This window comes from Canis lupus, chromosome 13 (assembly GCF_011100685.1).
Source record: "Canis lupus familiaris isolate Mischka breed German Shepherd chromosome 13, alternate assembly UU_Cfam_GSD_1.0, whole genome shotgun sequence".
Lineage (NCBI taxonomy): Eukaryota > Metazoa > Chordata > Mammalia > Carnivora > Canidae > Canis > Canis lupus.
In genome coordinates, this window is record NC_049234.1 from 23,161,084 (window position 1) to 23,180,736 (window position 19,653).

General features: G+C 43.3%; 1 protein-coding gene across 14 annotated transcripts in view; it reads right to left on the reverse strand.

Moving 5' to 3' along the window:
* Positions 1 to 19,653, reverse strand: part of MTSS1 (MTSS I-BAR domain containing 1) — a 161,839-nt gene that overhangs the window by 112,896 nt on the left and 29,290 nt on the right. The gene's annotated exons all lie outside the window — the stretch shown is intronic.

Consider the following 19,653-nt stretch of genomic DNA (forward strand, 5'->3'; position numbering starts at 1 on the left):
TTTATGAAGGCTCCTATCTGACATAAAACTTATATGAAATAAATGCATATGTTTTTCTCTTGTTAACCTGCCTTTTGTCAGTCCAATTCGTGGGGCCCCAGTTGGGAGAACCTCAGAAGGTCGTGGGAAGCTGTCCCAGTCCTCTAGAAGTGGAATGTGCTAAGAGTATGTTGGGTCAACCAAGGAACCAATTGCCATTTGGTCACAACGGGAGAGCTGGATGTGGTTGGTATACAAACCCACAATACTCGTCAACTTATAGCTCACAGTGAACATCCGAGAATGCCAATGGAAGATTCACAGACTGTGAGAATCTTAAAACCCCCCACACTTTGCAACAAGACCTACAAGAAAGTTTAGAAAGCAGCTTAACTCAATGGGAGAAAATTCATACAACACTCTGTACAGGATTTGACCAGGACTAACCTCAACAGCCACCATCAAAAAAGGTGAATACACCTCACATACATACTAATTTTGGATTTGATTAAGTCGCCTCTAACCACTGTCAAGATATTCTGTAATCTAAGTCTTCTTTATCTTCTCAAAAACTTCTCTTTTTTAGTATCCAGGGTTAGCAAAAATAGTAAGTCCAGTTCTCCCAATCAGTATTTACATGTTGAGCCCTGGTAAACACAGAAATTGAGTCATATTGGAGTTTCAGTTGTCAGTACATAAAATGCAAAAGGCAGAATGGTGCCCTAGGAAGAGATTCTTAAAAGGCAACTTATTTACCACTGATTCAGATCCTGTATCTGGAACACAGGGTTCTTCCAAGCAGGTCAGCTCCATCTCTAGTTCAGGGGCACCAGGTAAGGCCAAGAGTCAGGCAGCAAGACAGGGAGTGGACGTGTCACCTGAAGAAGGCCCTCAATCCTCGAGATATCAAATCTCAGGGGGCCAATGCCAGCCAGCTGTTGCTTCTGTTCTCAGCTAAAAGTAGTTAAGAAGGAAGCCTCTAGAAGATGAGCCCCAGGGAAAACATGTTGAGGTAGGAGAATGGGAAGTGGAGGATTACTCCAAGGTAAAGATAGGGAAGATGATCATAAAAAACAAAGGTTATTTATATGTACAACGAAGTCACTCAGGTTCTAGAAGCCAATATAACATTTCTATTGTATTAATAGCACATAATAGATCTACTACAGTAATAGTATATAATTTTAACACTTCTTTTATACTCATCTTTTTCAAGAACACCCAGGACCTGACCACCAATATACTTTCAAGAGAGAAACTCAACAACCCATCATGCGTGTTGAAGAACGTTCACTGGTGCCAGGCCCAATGCTTCTACAGCATGAATGAAGGACATGCCCCTTGGCACAACAAGAGAATGGGAGGAGCCCTCATCCCCACCCACGAGGTCCATAGGCTATTGCTGCTCTGCACTGACCTCTACCCCAGACTTGATTCCTGTGGGAGGAAGGCTACACCAGGCCACAAAGACACTCATGACCAGAGTGGTGGTTTCTTTGGACCACAGAAAGGGAGCTCCTTAATCACATTACAGCAAGTTAATAATCTCTTCAAGGCCACCTGGGGATTAAGTGACAGAGCACAGAGTAGAAAGGTTTCCCCTGCACAGAGGAGACTCCAAGGTTCAGCGCTGCAAACAAAAAGGAGGATTATTGTGCTCAGCTTCCTGCTGAGTGAAAAGCTAGACTTTGGAAACCTTACGCAAATGTGTCTATCAAGTCTAAAACAACATGCAGGAAGCTGTGGCATTCTTTAAAAAAAAAAAAAAAGGCAAATGACAAACTCAAGTAACTAATCTTCCACCCAGGATCATTTGTCATTAAAGGTACTGCTTTTATGCCACACCCAGTTGTTTTTAGGGTGTGTGTGCATGTGTAGGAGTGTGAATGTGTGTGTGAGAGAGAGAAAATGTGTGTGTTTGGGAGGTATGCATGACTTTTTTAAATGTCCACAATGAAAATGTACCCACCTTAAATATATTTCAAATTGTTTCAGGGAACCTGACCACTGTTTAAATCAATACCACCTATCTTAGAACCACATTGTATAAAGATTAACATAATCTACAGCAAGCACACAGTATACTGTCTGACACATTCTTACGTACTAAGAAGTAGTAGTTTACCTTTTTCATAGTAATAGCTAACATGTAGGGGCACCTGGGTGGATCAGTTAAGCATCTGCCTTTGGCTCAGGCAGATGGTCCCAGGGTCCTGGGATTAAGCCCCACATCGGGCTCCCTTGCTCAGTTCTCCCTCTCCCTCTGCTTGTGCGTGCTCTCTGACTCTCTCTCAAATAAATAAAATCTTTAAAAATAATAATAGCTAACATGTAAAGGCTGCTATGGGCCAGGCACTGAATGAACTAGGCCCTTCTCTCTCACATACACAGACTTCCCTGCAGCCCTTCTCATCTAATTTACAGACAAGAAAACTGAGGTATGCAGAGATTAGAGTCATTTGCCAAAGGTCAGCTGCAAAAAAAAAAAAAAAAAAAAATTGCAGGCCCGGGTTCAATCCAAATTGAAGGATCTTAACCAGCATGCTGTGTAATTTCTCAACTCTTAATAGCTGGGCAGCATTCACACCAGAAAAATATATCCTCCTTTACAATTCACACTGACATGTTTTCGGTGAATTGTAAATTGGGTGTTCTGTGGAATGAGAGCAGGGTTCACCAACATGTGCCCACCTCTGGCGGCCTCCCTCATGCCGGCTTCAGCCCTATTTGCTAACTGGCTGGTGCTCCCAGGGGGTGACACAGCCATCCGAGGTAAAGCAGCTAGGATCCAGAACGAACATGCCTCCCGCCCCCACACTGCCGCTTCACTCGGGACAAATAATCCCTCAGTCTGCAAGGTCACAGGTATGAGCAGCAGCTCAGGGGCAGGGAAAAGAGGCCCCATTCCAGGACAATATGTGTTTGGTTTTGAGGCTCAGAGAACAAGAAAGCTCTAGCCATTGCCTCAATTCCTGCAGGGCAAGAATATAGCAAAGAGGCCATGGGAGGGGCCAGGCTGGCCCTCGGAGGGCAGCAGGAAGCCTGGGGGCGGGGAGGGGGAGGCCAGGCTGCTGGATGGATGGCCAAGGGTGAAGGGCTGGCTGCCTGGGCTGGGGGCGGAGGACAGGGCCAGCTCCGGGCAGCCACATGCAATAGCAGCCCCGACTTCAGAGACCAAGAGCAGTGCAACGAGGGGGCAACACCATAGCACACAGCACATAAACACACACAACAATGTGAAACAGCACATGTAGCCGGTTATACTAAACACCATCAAAGAAAACACGGGGGCTTCTAAAGCCAAGTCACATCCCTAACCATCTTCTTGTCAAAACACAAAAATGGGGCAGCCCCGGTGGCGCAGCGGTTTGGTGCCGCCTGCAGCCTGGGGTGTGATCCTGGAGACCGGGGATCGAGTCCCGCATCGGGCTCCCTGCATGGAGCCTGCTTCTCCCTCTGCCTGTGTCTCTGCCTCTCTCTCTCTATGAATAAAATAAATAAAATCGTTATAAAAAAAAAAAACACAAAAATGGACAGGCTTTGAACTATGGCTGACTGCTTTGTCTTGCTTTTCTAACACTGACAAATGGTCATCCACCCTTCCTTCCTCAGCCCATGGCCATACCCAGACCATCTTGGTTCCAGTTAAACTAAACAAAACAAAAAAAGTAACAATAAGCAACAAATTTTAATTAAAAAAGAGAAGAGGGGCAGCCCCGGTGGCACAGCGGTTTAGCACTGCCTGCAGCCTAGGGCGTGATCCTGGAGACCCTGGATAGAGTCCCGAGTCCTGCGTTGGGCTCTCTGCATGGTGCCTGCATCTCCCTCTGCCTGTGTGTGTGTCTCTATGAATAAATAAAAAAAAAAAGAGAGAGAGAGAGAGAAGAGGAATTGTGAGCAGAAAAGAAGTTTCCAGCAGCCAGTGTATTATTAAACACTGGCATGCGCACACATACGCGCATACTCCCTGGGCCTCAGGCTCTAAACTTCATAGGGAATTCCCAGAGTGCTGGCTTCTTTGACAGCCAGCCTGGAAGGAATGCAACAACACAGGTCCATCTCCAGAAGAGAAAACCACAGCTGGGGGCCAAAGGTGCAACAACTTCTTCCAAGGGTTCCAACTCCAAGGAACCAGTGGTCATATCTGAGTCAATTTCTCTGACAGCAACCACTACAGGATACTGAGCAAGTGACAATGTGAAAAATTATCTTGCTGAGTTGGTCCACTGATGGCTGAACAGACACACTCAGGACCGATGCAATAGAACATGGTGGCTCTAAGCCTAGAGGCTCTGGAATGAGACCCCAATTCACCAACCCCTCCAGGGTGGTAACAGAAGCTACCCTGTGAACATGGGGAGGTCATAACAAATCAGCACTAGCACAGGGAGGGCTCAGCCCTGGGTGGCTACCAACACCCACTCCCATCTCCATCACCAAACCAAGAGTGAACTTTGGTTGGTCGGAGGGCGAAAGAGGACCTAAGCCTAGGAACTCTAAGTACTGATCATCTAAACAAATGGAATTTTGAAGCAACACTTGAGAGAATAGAAATGATCCTTTGGCTTGTGGCCATAGCCAAATCTTCAAGCCCACAAATGCATCACAGAGTAGAAAACATCCACAGTAAAACAAAAACCTTTCATTATTTTTTCCAGACAAACAAAACTGTAAGCTATTTTGCATTCTTTTTACTTTCCTTTTTTTTTTTTTTTTAAAGTATCCAATAGCACGGCCGTTATAGACAATCTCTAAAAGTCTTTGTTGAGCATCAGAATGAGACAGCTGGGATATTGGCATGAGGAAATGTTCAATCTTGTCATTTTGCAAAACGAATTCATATTCATAATTAATGAGGCTTTTGTCCATGCCAGAAAGAAAATCTAAAGGCTCAACTATGCTTAAGTAAATTCTACCGAAGCCAACTGCAATACAATTTTATAAATTATAGAGCAGCAGGGAAGAAAAAGATTTTATGAGTTGTGAACATAAAGAAAAGGACTAACATACTTCAAGGAAGAAATTGGCTTAAAAATATTAATTTCTGAAAGGATGGCTACACTTTCTTCTCTTCCATAAAAGAAACAGAAATTGAAAATTTTAACATCCTAAGAAGAAGCACGTACTTGGCCATTGCTACATGTATTTGAAAGATTCAGTAAATGTTTCTGAGTGTGCCAGACAGATGCCACCAAGTACAGGCCCAGGACCACCATTATCAGCTCAAAACATCAACTAAAACTAATCAAAATAGGCAGATAAACCACAAAAGTAGCTTTGGTTTCAGAGGCACTTCAATGCAGAAATCAGTAGACAAGTAGAAAACAAATAAATACTAGTGAAACATTTCAAAGAAATTTCCTTAAAGGTAACTTTTCTCATTATGCATCTATTAAATACACAACGAGAAATCAGTGTTAAAGGAAAAGCTCTGGGCACCTGGGTGGCTCAGTCAGTTGAGTGTCTGCCTTTGGCTCAGGTCATAATCTCAGGGCCCTGGGATTGATTCCTGCATTGGGCTCCCTATTCATCAGGGAGTCTGCTTCTCCCTCTCCCTCTGCCCCTACCTGCCCACTCATGCGCTCTCTCTCTCTCTCGCTCTCTCTCTCACAGTCTGTCTCAAATAGATATACAAAATCTTAAAAAAAAAAAAAAAAAAGTAAAAGTTCTCTTCATTCACTGAACGAAAGTTTTATTCAGCAACAACAATGTTGGAGGCTAAGGGTATAATGATGAAAAAAATACACTGGCAAGGTGGTTACCAGACACTAGCAGCGGGAGTGGACAAGAGGAAGATAGGAATTACGGGCTTAATGTATATGGGTTTTTTTATTTTTTTGTGGTAAAATATACCTAACATAAAATTTAGCATCATAACCATCTCTTTTTTTTTTTTTTTTTAAGATTTTATTTATTCATGAGAGACACAGAGAGAGAGAGGCAGAGACATAAGCAGAGAGAGAAGCAGGCTCCCTGTGGGAAGACTGATGTGGGGACTCAATCCCAGGACCCTGGGATCACGACCTGAGCTGAAGGCAGACACTCAACCACTGAGACTACCAGGTGCCCCTATAACCATCTCTTTAATTACGATTTTAATTTTTTATATAAGTTTTAGGTTCATAGCAAAATGGAAAAGGGAGAGATTTCCCATAATCCCTTATCACCACAAATGCACAGCCTCCCATTATCAATATTCCCTACCAAAAAAAAAAAAAAATATTCCCTACCAGAGTGGTACATGTGTTTAAAACTGATGAATTTATTCTGGTACATCATTATCACCCGAAGTGCACAGTTTATATCAGGGTTCGTCCTTGGTGTTGTACATTCTGTGAACTTGGGCAGGTATATAATGTCATGTAGCCATCATTACGTTAATAACACAAGAGTATTTTTACTGCCCTAAAACCCCTCTGTGCATTATAACCATTTTTAAGGGTACAGTTCAATGGTGTTATAGTATATTCACACTGTTGTACAACCATCACCAACACCCACCTCTACAACTTTTGCATTACCCTGGGGGCAGGGTTAATTTGAGGTGATAAAAATGCTCTGGAACTAGACAGAGATGGCAGTCATACAACATTGTGAATAAATGAAACACCACCAAATTATCCCCTTTAAAACTGTTTTATGTCATATGAATGCCATCTCAATTAAGAAAAAAGAAAAAACAGGGCACACCAGACTGCTCACTAGTACAATCAATGAATGAGTTCTTGCCTCGAAGAAGCTCACAGGTTAGTAAGGGGATGGTGATAGGCAGGCGGGATCCCAGGTTCTGGGATTGAAGCAAAGCGGGGCAGCCTCTAACCCACTTAAGTACCAAGAAGAGGCTTTCCAGAGGAGAAACTACTTGAGAGCAACCTTAGAGGATCAGCCAGGGTCTGTGTGAGGGAAGGAAAGGAACATTCCAAGGGAATGCCAAGGTGGGGAAGGTAACAGATACCAAAGACCCAGGGCATGTGAGAGGAGACTGAACATCTCACAATTCATTTTTTAAAAATGGTAACTATGTCAGGTGATGGGTTTATTAATTAACTTAATTGTGCTCATCACGTCACAACATCTAAGTATATGAAGTCATCATATACACCTTAAAAAAAATCACAACCTAAATACATAATTATTTGTCAATAATATTTCAATAGAGCTTGAAAAAATAAAAAATAAAACACTATTACAATTTAAAAAGGGCAGCACGGGTGGCTCAGCAGTTCAGCGCCACTTTCAGCCCAGGGCCTAATCCTGGAGTCCCAGGATCGAGTCCCACGTCGGGCTCCCTGCATGGAGCCTGCTTCTCCCTCTGCCTGTGTCTCTGCCTCTCTGTCTCTCATGAATAAATAAATAGAATCTTTAAAAAAAATTAAAATAAAATAAAATAGGGATGCCTACATGGCTCAGTGGTTGAGTCTCTGCCTTTGGTTCAGGTTGTGATCCCAGGGTCCCGGGATTGAGCCCCACTTTGGGCTCCCTGCTCAGTGGGGAGTCTGCTTCTCCCTCTGCCCCTCCCTTTCATTCCTGTACTCTCTCTTTCCCTCTCTCAAATAAAATAAATCTTTAAAAAATCTTTGTAAAAGGGGCACCTGTGTGGCTCAGTGGTTGAGCATCTGTCTTTGGCTCAGGTCATGATCCCAAGGTCTGGGGATCGAGTCCTGCATCAGGCTCCCTGCTGGGACCCTGTTTATCCCTCTGCCTAGGTCTCTGCCTCTCTGTGTCTCTCATGAATAAATAAATAAAATCTTAAAAAAATAAATAAAAAATAAAAATTCATTTAAGTTACTATTACAATATCCCAAATCTAAGAGCACTATAAAATAATTGTTATGGCTACATGTAATTGTTGTAATATGTAAATACTCATTTATAAAAATAATAAACTGTATAGTAATAAAATAATAACGAAGCCCAGAGAATTAAACAGGAATTTTAAAATATCAGAAGTCTTTTGGAGGAAAAACAGCGACGTAAACAGATCTAGAGGTGTGGGCAGAGGTAGAAGACAGGGCAAGCAACAGTGGAATCAGACATGAGTGTTGGTGTCTAAGAAGAAGCCGAGGATCCATGGGTCTGACGTGGGCAGGACTCCCAGAAATTCTGTGACACAGGAGCACATGACCTTGTGTCACAGCTGTTTGGGGCTTTCAGAGCCATGGTGTCAGGCGAGCTCTATGATCACCCTGACAGGCAGGTGTGGCCAACCCAACTATTCTCAAACAGACAACAAAGCTGAGGTGTGTCCAATCGGGCTGACCCACCGAGGCCACACGGCTGTGCCCAGGCAAAGGGACCTCGAGGCAGCCTCCCGACCCAGGCTCTGCCTTGGTCAAGCCACCTCTCCACGAAGGGAGCCAGCTCAGCAGGAATGAAAACCCTCTGTTCATCTCCATCACTGTTCTTATTCAACTTAATCTTTTAAAATACTATGCCTATTTTCATGCTGGGAAATGACCCTCTGCTAAAGAGGAGCAATCTTTTTTGGTAAGATGTGGACTCTTCACAAAGTTTTATCCACGACTTAGCACAGTGGTCGTTTCTCAGATGAAACAATGGCATGAACCGTCAAATTTCTAAAATCAAAACACGGTTATAAATCACGTAAAACCTTGCTTCAATGAACCAAGTTCTCCACAACTGCATCAAGAAAAGGCACAGCCCTGATTCCATCAAACTGCCATAGGAAAATACCTGAAGGGTCCAGTTGAGCAGTCTTCAACCTAGGGCAGTTTGAACCCCTGGAGGACACTGGGCAATGTCTAGAGACATTTTCAGTTTTCACAACTGGGGGATGGAGACCAGGGCTGCTGTTGAACACCCCACAATGCACAGGACAGTCCTCAGAACAAAGAATTATCCAGCCCAAAATGTCAGCCAACAGCGCCAAGATTAAGAAATGCTGGTCTAAATCCTGAGATGGTTCTACATATACAACTGATCTCTCGGGAAAGAATGTGGGGCTGAGGGTCATGCAGAGCAGATACACACTCCAGGCTCTGCTGCTGCGAAGATGTGTGACATTTTAACCAAGTCACTGCAAGTCACTAAGCTGGTTTCCCTTATCTCGTCAAGATAGAGCAGCTGAAGGGGTAGCTGGGTGCTTCAACAGGTAGAGAGCCCTCAGCAAATCCCCAAGGCCCCGGCTAGACTGAGATCCCCACCACCTGTGATAGGCAGAGGCTCTAGGGTATCCCACCGTTTCTGAGGAACATACGCTCCCAGCATTTGCTTTGTACAAACACATTTGGAAAAACAAATGTCAGAGCACGAGGCATCCACTTAAACAAGGTGAGGGCCAATCTTACTCTCCCTCAATCTCATGCAACAGGAGTCTGTGGGAACCTGGGGATGGGAATCTGCCACCTGCTGCATAGATGTGCCGCAGGCCCACCTGTGGCCAGTGATCGACAGGCCACCAAACACCCCTGGGAGGTCAGGGGGTGCGTTCACACGGCTCATGAGTTCTTCGAGTTCTCGTAAAAGCGACACATCTCGTGCTTGGCTTTAAACCATATTATCCAAGTGAAGTCTCACTCTCATCATCAGCATCCGCCTTTCAACAAGCGCAGGTGGCAATCACGTGCTCAGGCGGCAGATCAAGGGCTCATATTTGGGGCGAGCTCTCCAGGCTCTCTGATCCGGTTCTCTGGGCAGGTTCTGAGAGAGTGGGGTCAGGAAATGCGGGGGTAGGTAGGGGAACATGTGGAAAGCTGAAGGTCTTTTGTCTGCTCCCAAGCCCTTAGGACAAATCAAATGGACTCAGCCAGAGTCAATAGGATAAAAGCCCGTGTCAGCCCGGCCAGCCCGTCATTCCCAAAGAGAAGCCTCCAGATCCCCAGCTCAGAAAGAAGGTTCCGCTTTCACAATCTCCTCCAAAATTCTTCTGTATTTTGTCAGATACCTCTGGCCACCATTGGGGAAAACTGTGCTATCCTACTACTGACAATCACATGAAAAGGGTGCATATTAAAGTCTCATTCTGCCTTAGCAGAAACAGCATTTTTTTTTAATGTTAAGCCACTCAGCTTCCCCCCTTCCCACCCCTGCTTCTTATTTTAAAGGGAGAAGCAGCAGCATTGTATCGAACTGTGAAATGCGCTCAAATGCAGCTCCAAAGGAAAGTACCACACAGCGGCTGGATATTAGTTTCCATGACAACCAGGGTCCCTGAGCCCTGGCACACACAGCAGGAAATGCTGCAGACTTCCACAGCAGTATCTTCTACTAGAAATAAGAGTCCCGTAGCAATTTTAGACATTTGGGAATCGAAAAACATATTGTGTGTGTGCATGTATGCGTGCGCATGTGTACGAGCACTCGTGCATGGATGGATATATATTTGCAAAACTAAGACAATGCCGACAAAAGAAATCTTGTTATTCTTATAGATAAACATGCCCATGTCAAATATAAAAATATATTTTTGCTCCAAATATACGCAAAACAGTCCCCCCAACATACACAGCGCTAGAAGAAACAAAAGCAACTTCCATAGAAAAATGAAGGACTAAATATAGAAGTGGGAATTGGCCCTCAAAAAACCAGTTAACCGGGATCCCTGGGTGGCGCAGCGGTTTGGCGCCTGCCTTTGGCCCAGGGCGGGATTCTGAGACCCGGGATCGAATTCCACATCGGGCTCCCAGTGCATGGGGCCTGCTTCTCCCTCTGCCTGTGTCTCTGCCTCTCTCTCTCTCTCTCTTTCTCTCTCTGTATGACTATCATAAATAATAAAAAAAAAATTAAAAAAGAAAAACAGTTAACCAAGGATCTTGTGGAAACAAATAAGCAAACAAAAATCCTTACAAATAATGTACTAAAAGCACAGAAGAATTTTTTTTTTTCACAGCTCATATTATTTCCTACTTGAATATCTTCCACATTAAACCAAGGGTCAAAGTGAATAAGCGTTTCACCATGCAGCTTTCAGGGGAAACCAGGAGACAGCACTGTGCTAGCAGGACAATCCCCTGTGAGCCCCTTCAGAGCTGAGTGGCCTTGGGTAAGTGACTTTGCCCCATAAAAATGAAAAGGTTGAACCAGACATTAGGTGGTCTATAAGAAAAACCCTGTACCATCTTAAAAATGAAAGATCAGATTGTTAGGTTAAAAAACAAAACAAAACAAAACAAAAAAACTCCAGGTGATTCTCACTTTAGGCCACAGATAGGTTTCTAAAAGTAGTGTACTGGGACACCTGGGTGGCTCAGCGGTTTGGCACCTGCCTTCAGGCCAGGGCGTGATCCCGGGGTCCTGGGATCAAGTCCCGCGTCGGGTTCCCTGCATGGAGCCTGCTTCTCCCTCTGCCTGTGTCTCTGCCTCTCTCTCTCTGTGTCTCTCATGAATAAATAAAAATCGTAAAAAAAAAGAAAATGTTAGTTTTCATATCTCGTGCCAAGTTTTACGCTGGGGCTTTATCAGAGGGAACGGAGAAGAGGCAGCTTACAATCAGGAAGAATGAACTCATGGTAGAAAAATACTAGTTTTGACAACTTCAAGTGTCTTCAAGTTTTCACATTCCAAATGGTTATTTTTATCTGAGGTGGGCAGACCAGACCAAGTTCACAAGTCAATGGCAAAAGATCTTTCATAAGAAAGCACTGTTAAAAAAACAAAAACAAAAAAACAAAAAAAAAAAACCTTGCCTCATCTGTATGAACTAAAATAACTGCATCGTCCCATGAATGCTAATCCATATTTTGCTAAAGTAACAACACATCTGTGTACAGCAGAGGATGGGCGGGAGGGGGGTGAGGGGGGAGTATTATTACGCCAAAACAAACACAAAGGCAAAGAATTGGGATGGAGAAGAGGGAGGGAGAAGGAGGAGAATCCTCCGGGCTGGTGCACAAAATGCAGACAGCCCAGCAAGCTGGAAGGATGGAAATGCTGAAAATGCTGAACAAACCACTTCATTATGTAAACTGCCTAACGACACAAATAACGACGCTGCACACATCAACCCAGTCACCCATAAAAACACACATCCTCTCCATGCCTGGACCTTCCTCCCCACTGTCACCACCACTGCCACTGTGTCATTCACCGGCATTTATTAAGGCTGCTGAGTTTAGAGAGAAAACAGCACACATCACATTCAAGAATCATCTGGGAAAATATACTGGGGCAAAACAAGGTGATGCCACTGAAACTAAGAACAGATGCTTCTCTTGGGTTAGAGGGAGGACAAGCCTTAGCAGGACCCATGGGCTTCAGTGTAGGATTCGGACATCCCCAGCTTTCCCTGTTACAGGTTTGGGGATCCTGGTGACACCCTGCTCTGGACACCCAGGATATGCTTACACTCAAGTGGGATTTACGGTAGTGCCTTTCAGGCCAATGTGCAACAACCGCTGTTTCAAGAGTCATTTCAGGAAGAGGGTGAAAAGCCAAACATGGCACAGGCAGGACACTGGTTAACCATGATGAAGCATCCCGTCTCTGGCAACTGTTGCTATCCAACCAAAGATCAAGAAGAAAAGGCCACTTGTAGAACAGGCATCTGTCCTGTCAAGACTCAGTCTTCTTCTTTTTTTTTTTTTTTTTAATTTTATTTATTCATGAGAGACACAGAGGGAGGCAGAGACACAGGCAGAGGGAGAAGCAGGCTCCATGCCAGGAGCCCAATGTGGGACTTGATCCCAGGACCCCGGGATCACACTCTGAGCCAAAGGCAGACACTGAGCCACCCAGGTGCCCCAGGCATCAGTCTTATAACATCAAGATAAGATCAGTGGGATCAGAAAGGAGCAGTTTCACTGTATCACCAGTAATGCTCGGTTCACGATCCCAAATCTCAGAGTATACAAATTTGGCCATCAAAATACCTTCATGTATTGGCACCCACCTCCAAACTCCTCCAACCAAAAAAATGGGGGAAAAAAAGATTTATTTTTTAAGATTTATAAAATAAAGATACTTAATAAACATATGAATTTCTTTGTTTCTGTCCCTTACCTACAGTGTGATTTGAAAAAATAAATAAATTTATTAAAATACATATGCTTTCCTACTATGGTGGATTCAATACCAAGTCTGAATTTCATATAAAGCAAACCAAAAAATAATCACTTTTAAAAAATGGAAACTGGTAAGACAAACTTCACATTCATAGGGCCATTTTTATTTTACTTTTTTAAAGGTTTGAGAGAGAGAAAGAGAGAGAGAGAGAGATCACATGCACGTGAGCAGGGTGGGGGACAGAGGGAGAGAATCAAGCAGACTCCCCTCAGGCTTCCACGCCAGGACCCTGAGATTATGCCCTAAACTCAAACCAAGAGTCAGAAGCTAAAGCGACTGAGCCACCCAGGTGTGCCCTGAGGGCCTTTACTATTTTTTACCTTTTTTTTTTTAAGATTTATTTATTTATTTGAGAGAGAGAGAGAGAGAGAGAGAACAAGAGCATGAAGAGGAGCAAAGGGAGAGCGAAAGAGAATCTTTAAGCAGACTTCACAATGAACACAGACCGACATGGAGCTCAATCCCAGGACCCTGAGACCATGCTCTGAGCCAAAATGAAAGAGTCAGACACTTAAAGGACTGAGCCACCCAGGCACCCCCTCATAGGGTCATTGTTAACAAGTTGTTCTAATTCCAAGCAGAATGTATATGAGTAAATGTATAGTGGTAATGAGTTAAAATGATTCAAGGCCTGTCAGAGTGAAAAAGCATCAAGATAGTGAAATCGACAAGCAGGATATGCATTTCTGAACACACTTAGAAAGGCACTGTATTTTTTTATGTCATCCCTTTGCAGGTCAAAGACAACTCCAAAATCTCCATAGGAGGTGGAGAATTTATATCCTGAAGCTGTTTGCATGATAGGCACACACTTTTGAGCTAGGTTAAATATCACCATAAATAGCAACAACTTACAAATTTTTTATTTGGACTTCATGTGAGATTGAGACTATGATGATAGATATTAAATACAAAAATAGATGTATATGTACTCCTACGCAGATACCCATTTAAGTATGGAGTGGCTTGAAAAGTTGATGGAAGTTCCTGAAGCTACCATCCCAGATCCTGGTACCACCACCACAGTCCTCAGCAATGCAGTTAGTTATATACATAATTTAAATTAATTCAAATTTTTAAAAATCAGAAATTCAGTGCCTCAGTTATGCTAGCCACATTTCAAGTGCTCAATAACCCCATGGGGCAAGTAACTACCATACTGGGCAGTGAAAACACAGAACATTTCCAGCATCTCACAGAACAGCCTGGCCCAAAAGCTCCACACAGGGCCAGGACCCCATGGCATACACAGCACCTGTCCAGTCCTGGCACTGGGCCTGCAACTAAAGACAAAACAAACAAAAGAAATGGGAGAGAAAAGGTGACTTTGTCTTTGCCCAGCCAATGTCCCACTTCAACCAAATACAAATGTTCTTACTCCCCACACCCACCAACATCAGACCAGTGAAGACTTTTCAAAATGTTAACCATGAGTGGGGCAAAATTTGCTTAGGGCTTCCTCGGTATAATTCATATGAATCAAAATCAAGAAGTTCAAAACTCTGGAAACAAAAAGCAATGGAAAGTTTCTAGGTCATCTTCCATCCAGCACACCTAGGCTCAGGTTTAAAAATATGAGAGAATACAGCTGATGGTCCATCCACCCTCTCTGCAAGCTATGAAGCGTTTGACTTTACAAAAATTTTTAATACATCAGCAACTGTTTCCTGGGCACTGAAGATGTGCCAGGCTCTGGAAAATCAGAGCTAAGGTGCCCCTCTTCTGTCTCTATACAGGCTCTCAGCAAAATTAAACCTCTCCAGGCTCCAGAAGATGCTTTATGCTAGACTCTTTTTTCTCCTGTTATCTGTAAACCCTCAGAATAAGATCATCAGAAAAATTAATATGCAATCCTTGAACTTTTCAAAACAAGCTAAGCTCTTAAAGAAAAATCACAACTGAGCTTGTTTCCCAAATACTTTTTAAGTTCTCTCTTTTCCTAGAGGCAATAAAATCTCAAAGACAGTAACCAAAAATAACAGTTCATGATCTACCACCTTATCTAGAGATCAGCAGATTACAATTTTAGACCTTTTTATTTCAAATCAGTGAATGGATCTGTCGATATTCCTTTAGGGTCGTATTCAAAGAATATTCAGTTTCCAGACCTGTGAGAAGGGTTTTATGATTTTTTTTAAATAATTAATCCCCCCATCCCCTCCACCCCCAACCCCACCGCCACCCTCCGCCTCCCTCCACCTCGTGTGTGGCTAAGTAGCTTCCTAGGTAGAAATCATAAGGCTCTCATATGGAAAGAGTCTCATTTAAATACCAAAGTCAATCCAGAAGTTAAGGGCCAGTGAAATCTCAAATTGCCTAGTTAAAATAAAACTCAGAGGCAAACAAAACCAGTTTGGCTGCCTCTTGGAAACAGCAGCCCAGCACCTCCTCCCTGAGGAGGTTCCCTCTGTTCCCTGGGCCCAGCCCTCCACCCACCACCTGCCCCTTCCTGTGGCTGCATCATGGGACTGCCAGGGCCTCTTCAGCTACATCATAGAGGAGTCACATATTCCACGCCAGGCTGGACCTCAGGGAGGGGGCAGCTAAAATCTGAATTCTGTTAACCGACCAAGATTCCATCCCACCAGCTTCGTGCCCCCAAAAAGGACAGCCTTCCTCACTCAGGTCCACCAAGGGCCACGCAAGAGTGCTAACAGCTGTCCACGTTCAGTCATTCGTTCATCAAACATTGTCTGCACCCTGCCAAATGCCAGACACTGAGCATCTAGGTGCCTGGGATCCTCCAAGAGGAGCAGGCTGCAGGCCTGTCCTAGAGGGGTGTGCATTCTAGTAGGAGGCCAGTGACGACACGGTGAGCCACATACACACTGGCAGAAGCATGCACTGCAGAGCCCTGAGGCCTGAAGTCTCCCTCTACCTTGGGACCAGAAGTGTCATGGGTGATGTGACTGTTAACCTGGCTCTGGGAAAACAAGCAGCAAATCCTTGAGCATCTAAAGGAGGCGGACAAGGGGTGGAGTGAGGAGGACATTCCAGATCTGGAATGCACATGTGCAACAAGACAGGGATCAAAGGCTTTATGGGTTTCAGGGAGCCATGAGCATTTCTTTGTGGGTGGAACTGCCAGCCACTGGCAGATATGCCACTGGACAGGTGGCTCATGGCAAGAGGCACAAACCTCACCAAGGGAGTAAAATCTCCTGAGGAACTTTAAAAAAAATCTTAGATTCCCAGGTCCCACCCACACCCATCTGATTCCACAGATATAAGGGAGGGCCCTGAAATCTTCAAAACCAACTTCTTGGGCACCTGGGTGGCTTAGTTGGTTAGGCATCCGACTCTTGGTTTTGGCTTAGGTCATGATCTCAGGGTTGTGGGATCAAGCCCCATGTTGGGCTCTAAGCTCAGCATGGAGTCTGCTTGAGATTCTCTCTCCCTTCTTCTCTCCCCATCTCTATAAAAAAAAAAACAAGACAAAACAAAAAACCAACTTCCTGAGTGATTATGATCCATACAGCAAGATCTGAAGATCGCGGCATTTAACAAAATGTATACTAAAAATAGGTAACATATACTAAAAACACATAACTATTTGCAAGAACCATGACTGCTTTATCCATTGTAAGCCACGAAGACTTTCTTCACCAATGCACAGAACCTCGGCAATCCAGGCTCGCTGAATGAAGAGCACCTCTGGTCCTTTGAACCTTCATAGCAGTCCTAAAAGTTCTAGCTTCCAACTGCTCTCCTCAAGCACACACTGCAGGTCTGAGCAGGGCCTTTATTTTTCTCTTCTAACCCTCTCTCTCTCATTATCCTATCCTTAACATTGCTTCCTCCACTTCGTCTCCAAGGCAAAAATTGGAAACTCTAAAGATAACCTAGGGGAGAGAATTTGGATGTCCAACTTCATTCATATTTTATGGACTTAATAGGGCCAAATGAGATTTTTAAAATCATAGAATATTAGAGCCGAGAAAGGTTACTTGTGATCATCTAGGACTCTATGTCCTGGGAAAACCCCTTTTAGAGTCGGGGAAATTAAAGCCCAGAAAAGTGAAATATATAGTAGTCCCCCTGCCCCCATCCGTGGTTTTGCTTTGTGCAGTGTCAGTTAGCCACAGCCAACTGTGGTCTGGAAGCAGCTGATCCTCCTTCTGACAAACTGTCAGGAGGTCCAACAGCAACCTAATGCTATGGCATAGTGCCTGCATCATTCCCCTCACTTCATCTCATCACATAGGCATTTTATCATCTCACATCATCACAAGAAGTAGGGGATATGAAAATATTTTGAGAGACAGAAAGACCACATTCACATAATTTTTATTACAGCATATTATGATTGTTCTAATAAAATTTAGTAGTTTTTGTTGTTAATCTCCTACTGAGCCTAACTTATAAATTAAAATATCTCATAGGTACATACATATAGGAAAAAACAGTATATATAGGGTTCAGGACAATTCCTAGTTTCAGACATCCACTGAGGGTCTTGGAACATATCCCCTGTGGATAAGGGGTTGGGGATGGGGGTTGGCTATTGCAATTTACTCAGGCCTGCAGAGTTGGCAAAGCCAGAAGACAAACCCAGGCATCACAGCTCCCAATCTAAGTTACTCTAAGGTGCTACATAGATTATTCTAATGGGGGGCACCTGTATTAAAAGGCTCAGTGGTTGAGCATTTGCCTTTAGCTCAGGTTGTGATCCCAGGGTCCTGGGATCAAGTCCTGCATTGGGCTCCCCTCAGGGAGCCTGATTCTCCCTCTGCCTAGGTTTCTGCCTCTCATGAATAAATAAATAAAATCTTAAAAAAAAAAAAAAAGATTTTTTTAATGCATTCAGGATTGAGTAACTTTAAAAACAAATATAAGCTTTTACTAAATCCAGGAGCTCCTTACATAAGGAATCATAATTTAATGGTTAAAATCTAGGCTCTGGGCCAGACTCCTTTTATCACTCACTGGCCATGTAACCAAGGTTTAGGTAAGTTCTCTTCAACCTGATTTCATCACCTAAAATGGAGATCACAAGAACGTATCTCACATTGTGAGAATAGACACATCATACATGATGCTCTTAGAACAGAGCCCACCCTGTATTACTATTCAATAAAGGTTAGCTATTATGATTTCCAGTATTGAAACCAGGCCCATTTTTTCAAATGATAATACAAAGGCTTCTGGACATTAATGATGATCTAGTCAGCTAGGGATCCATTTCCTTTCTTCATAAAATCCTAAAGTCCTCACTCTGGGTTTGGTGTATCATTATCTAAACAGCCCTGAGATGGTTTTTCAAAGCTATAAAGAAATTACACAGGCACACCGAGGCAGCCAGAAATGAAAGTCACACAGCATTATGCTCTTCAAAGGCCCTTGCTGACACAAGCAAACAATGCAGTGGTGTGAAAGGCCAGTGCTGACTAAGGCAGGGGGTTCTCCTTCAGCTTAGTATTCCTAGCTTTCAGTGAAACAGGGAGCAGGGTCCAGTGTGCAAGGGCATGCTCACAGGTGCAGGAATGTTAGTCCCCAAGATGGTACCTCTGCTGTCCAGAGCTGAGAAAGCCCTCCACCCCAACCCTTAGTCTTTTTCTTTTTTTTTTTTTTAAAGTAACTCAGACAATTGCATACCAGTCAGTCCAAACATTTCACAACTCCAATGACAGGCCATCTGCTGGTCCATTATGGAAACGAAGAAGATGGGGACCTGCTCCACAAAGTCTGGCATTCCATGCCTAGCAAGTGCCTAATTCTTTGTAGCCAGTAACATGGGAAAAGGTGTACTTTCATGCTAACTACAAATTGTATGTTCATTCCAGAGTACACAATCAACAAAATATGAAGCTGTACAATGGTGCTAATAAACTCTCAAATTCCATTATGGCTTAATTATTTATTAATCTAAATACAACAATACAATACTATAATGTGTGCATAATAATAGCAACTTATATGCACTTGCATAATGAACAAAATAGAGTTCTAACATATTTCCACATCCTATTTAACAAGTTATATAATGACTCCATTAATTTTGCTCTTAGTGAGTAGCTTTAAAAGTTTTTCCTAAATAAATTGTATTACTAGCTAGTGCAAAATATTAGCTAGAAAGGACAAAGGAATTTCAGAGCTTTAGGAGACAATATGGAATGCTAATATTTTGGAAACCAGAGACATACTAACTTGAGATTCTGGATGCCTGCCCAAAAGAGATGTACTTAAATTCCCCTCTATCACTTCAAGCAAGAAGAACTCAAAAAATACATCCAAAAGCTCTAAGCAAAAAAATAATAATAAAAATGTTTTTAGAAAAGGACTTTTGTAGAGGGTAGATATCAAACTGCAAACCACAGAATCACAGCCTTTAATGACCATAAGTCCGAATGTATTTGCCACTGACCAAAACAGTATGAAAAGTATGAAGCATTTTCTACAGATCGTTTCCGTAGAGATGCACACACTATTAAAAACAGATTACACACAGATCTCCCAAAGGATGTATAACATGGGCATTAATTGCCATGTGGCTTATAACAGCAAATAAATAAGGAGGTATCCTAAATTTCCATCAACAGCAGAGTGATATTAATTGTGCTGTGTCCAGATAATGAAATTCCATTTGGGCGCTAGAATGAGGCAGATCCACAGGTATGGATGTAGAAAGATAATTACAACATACCATGAAGTAAA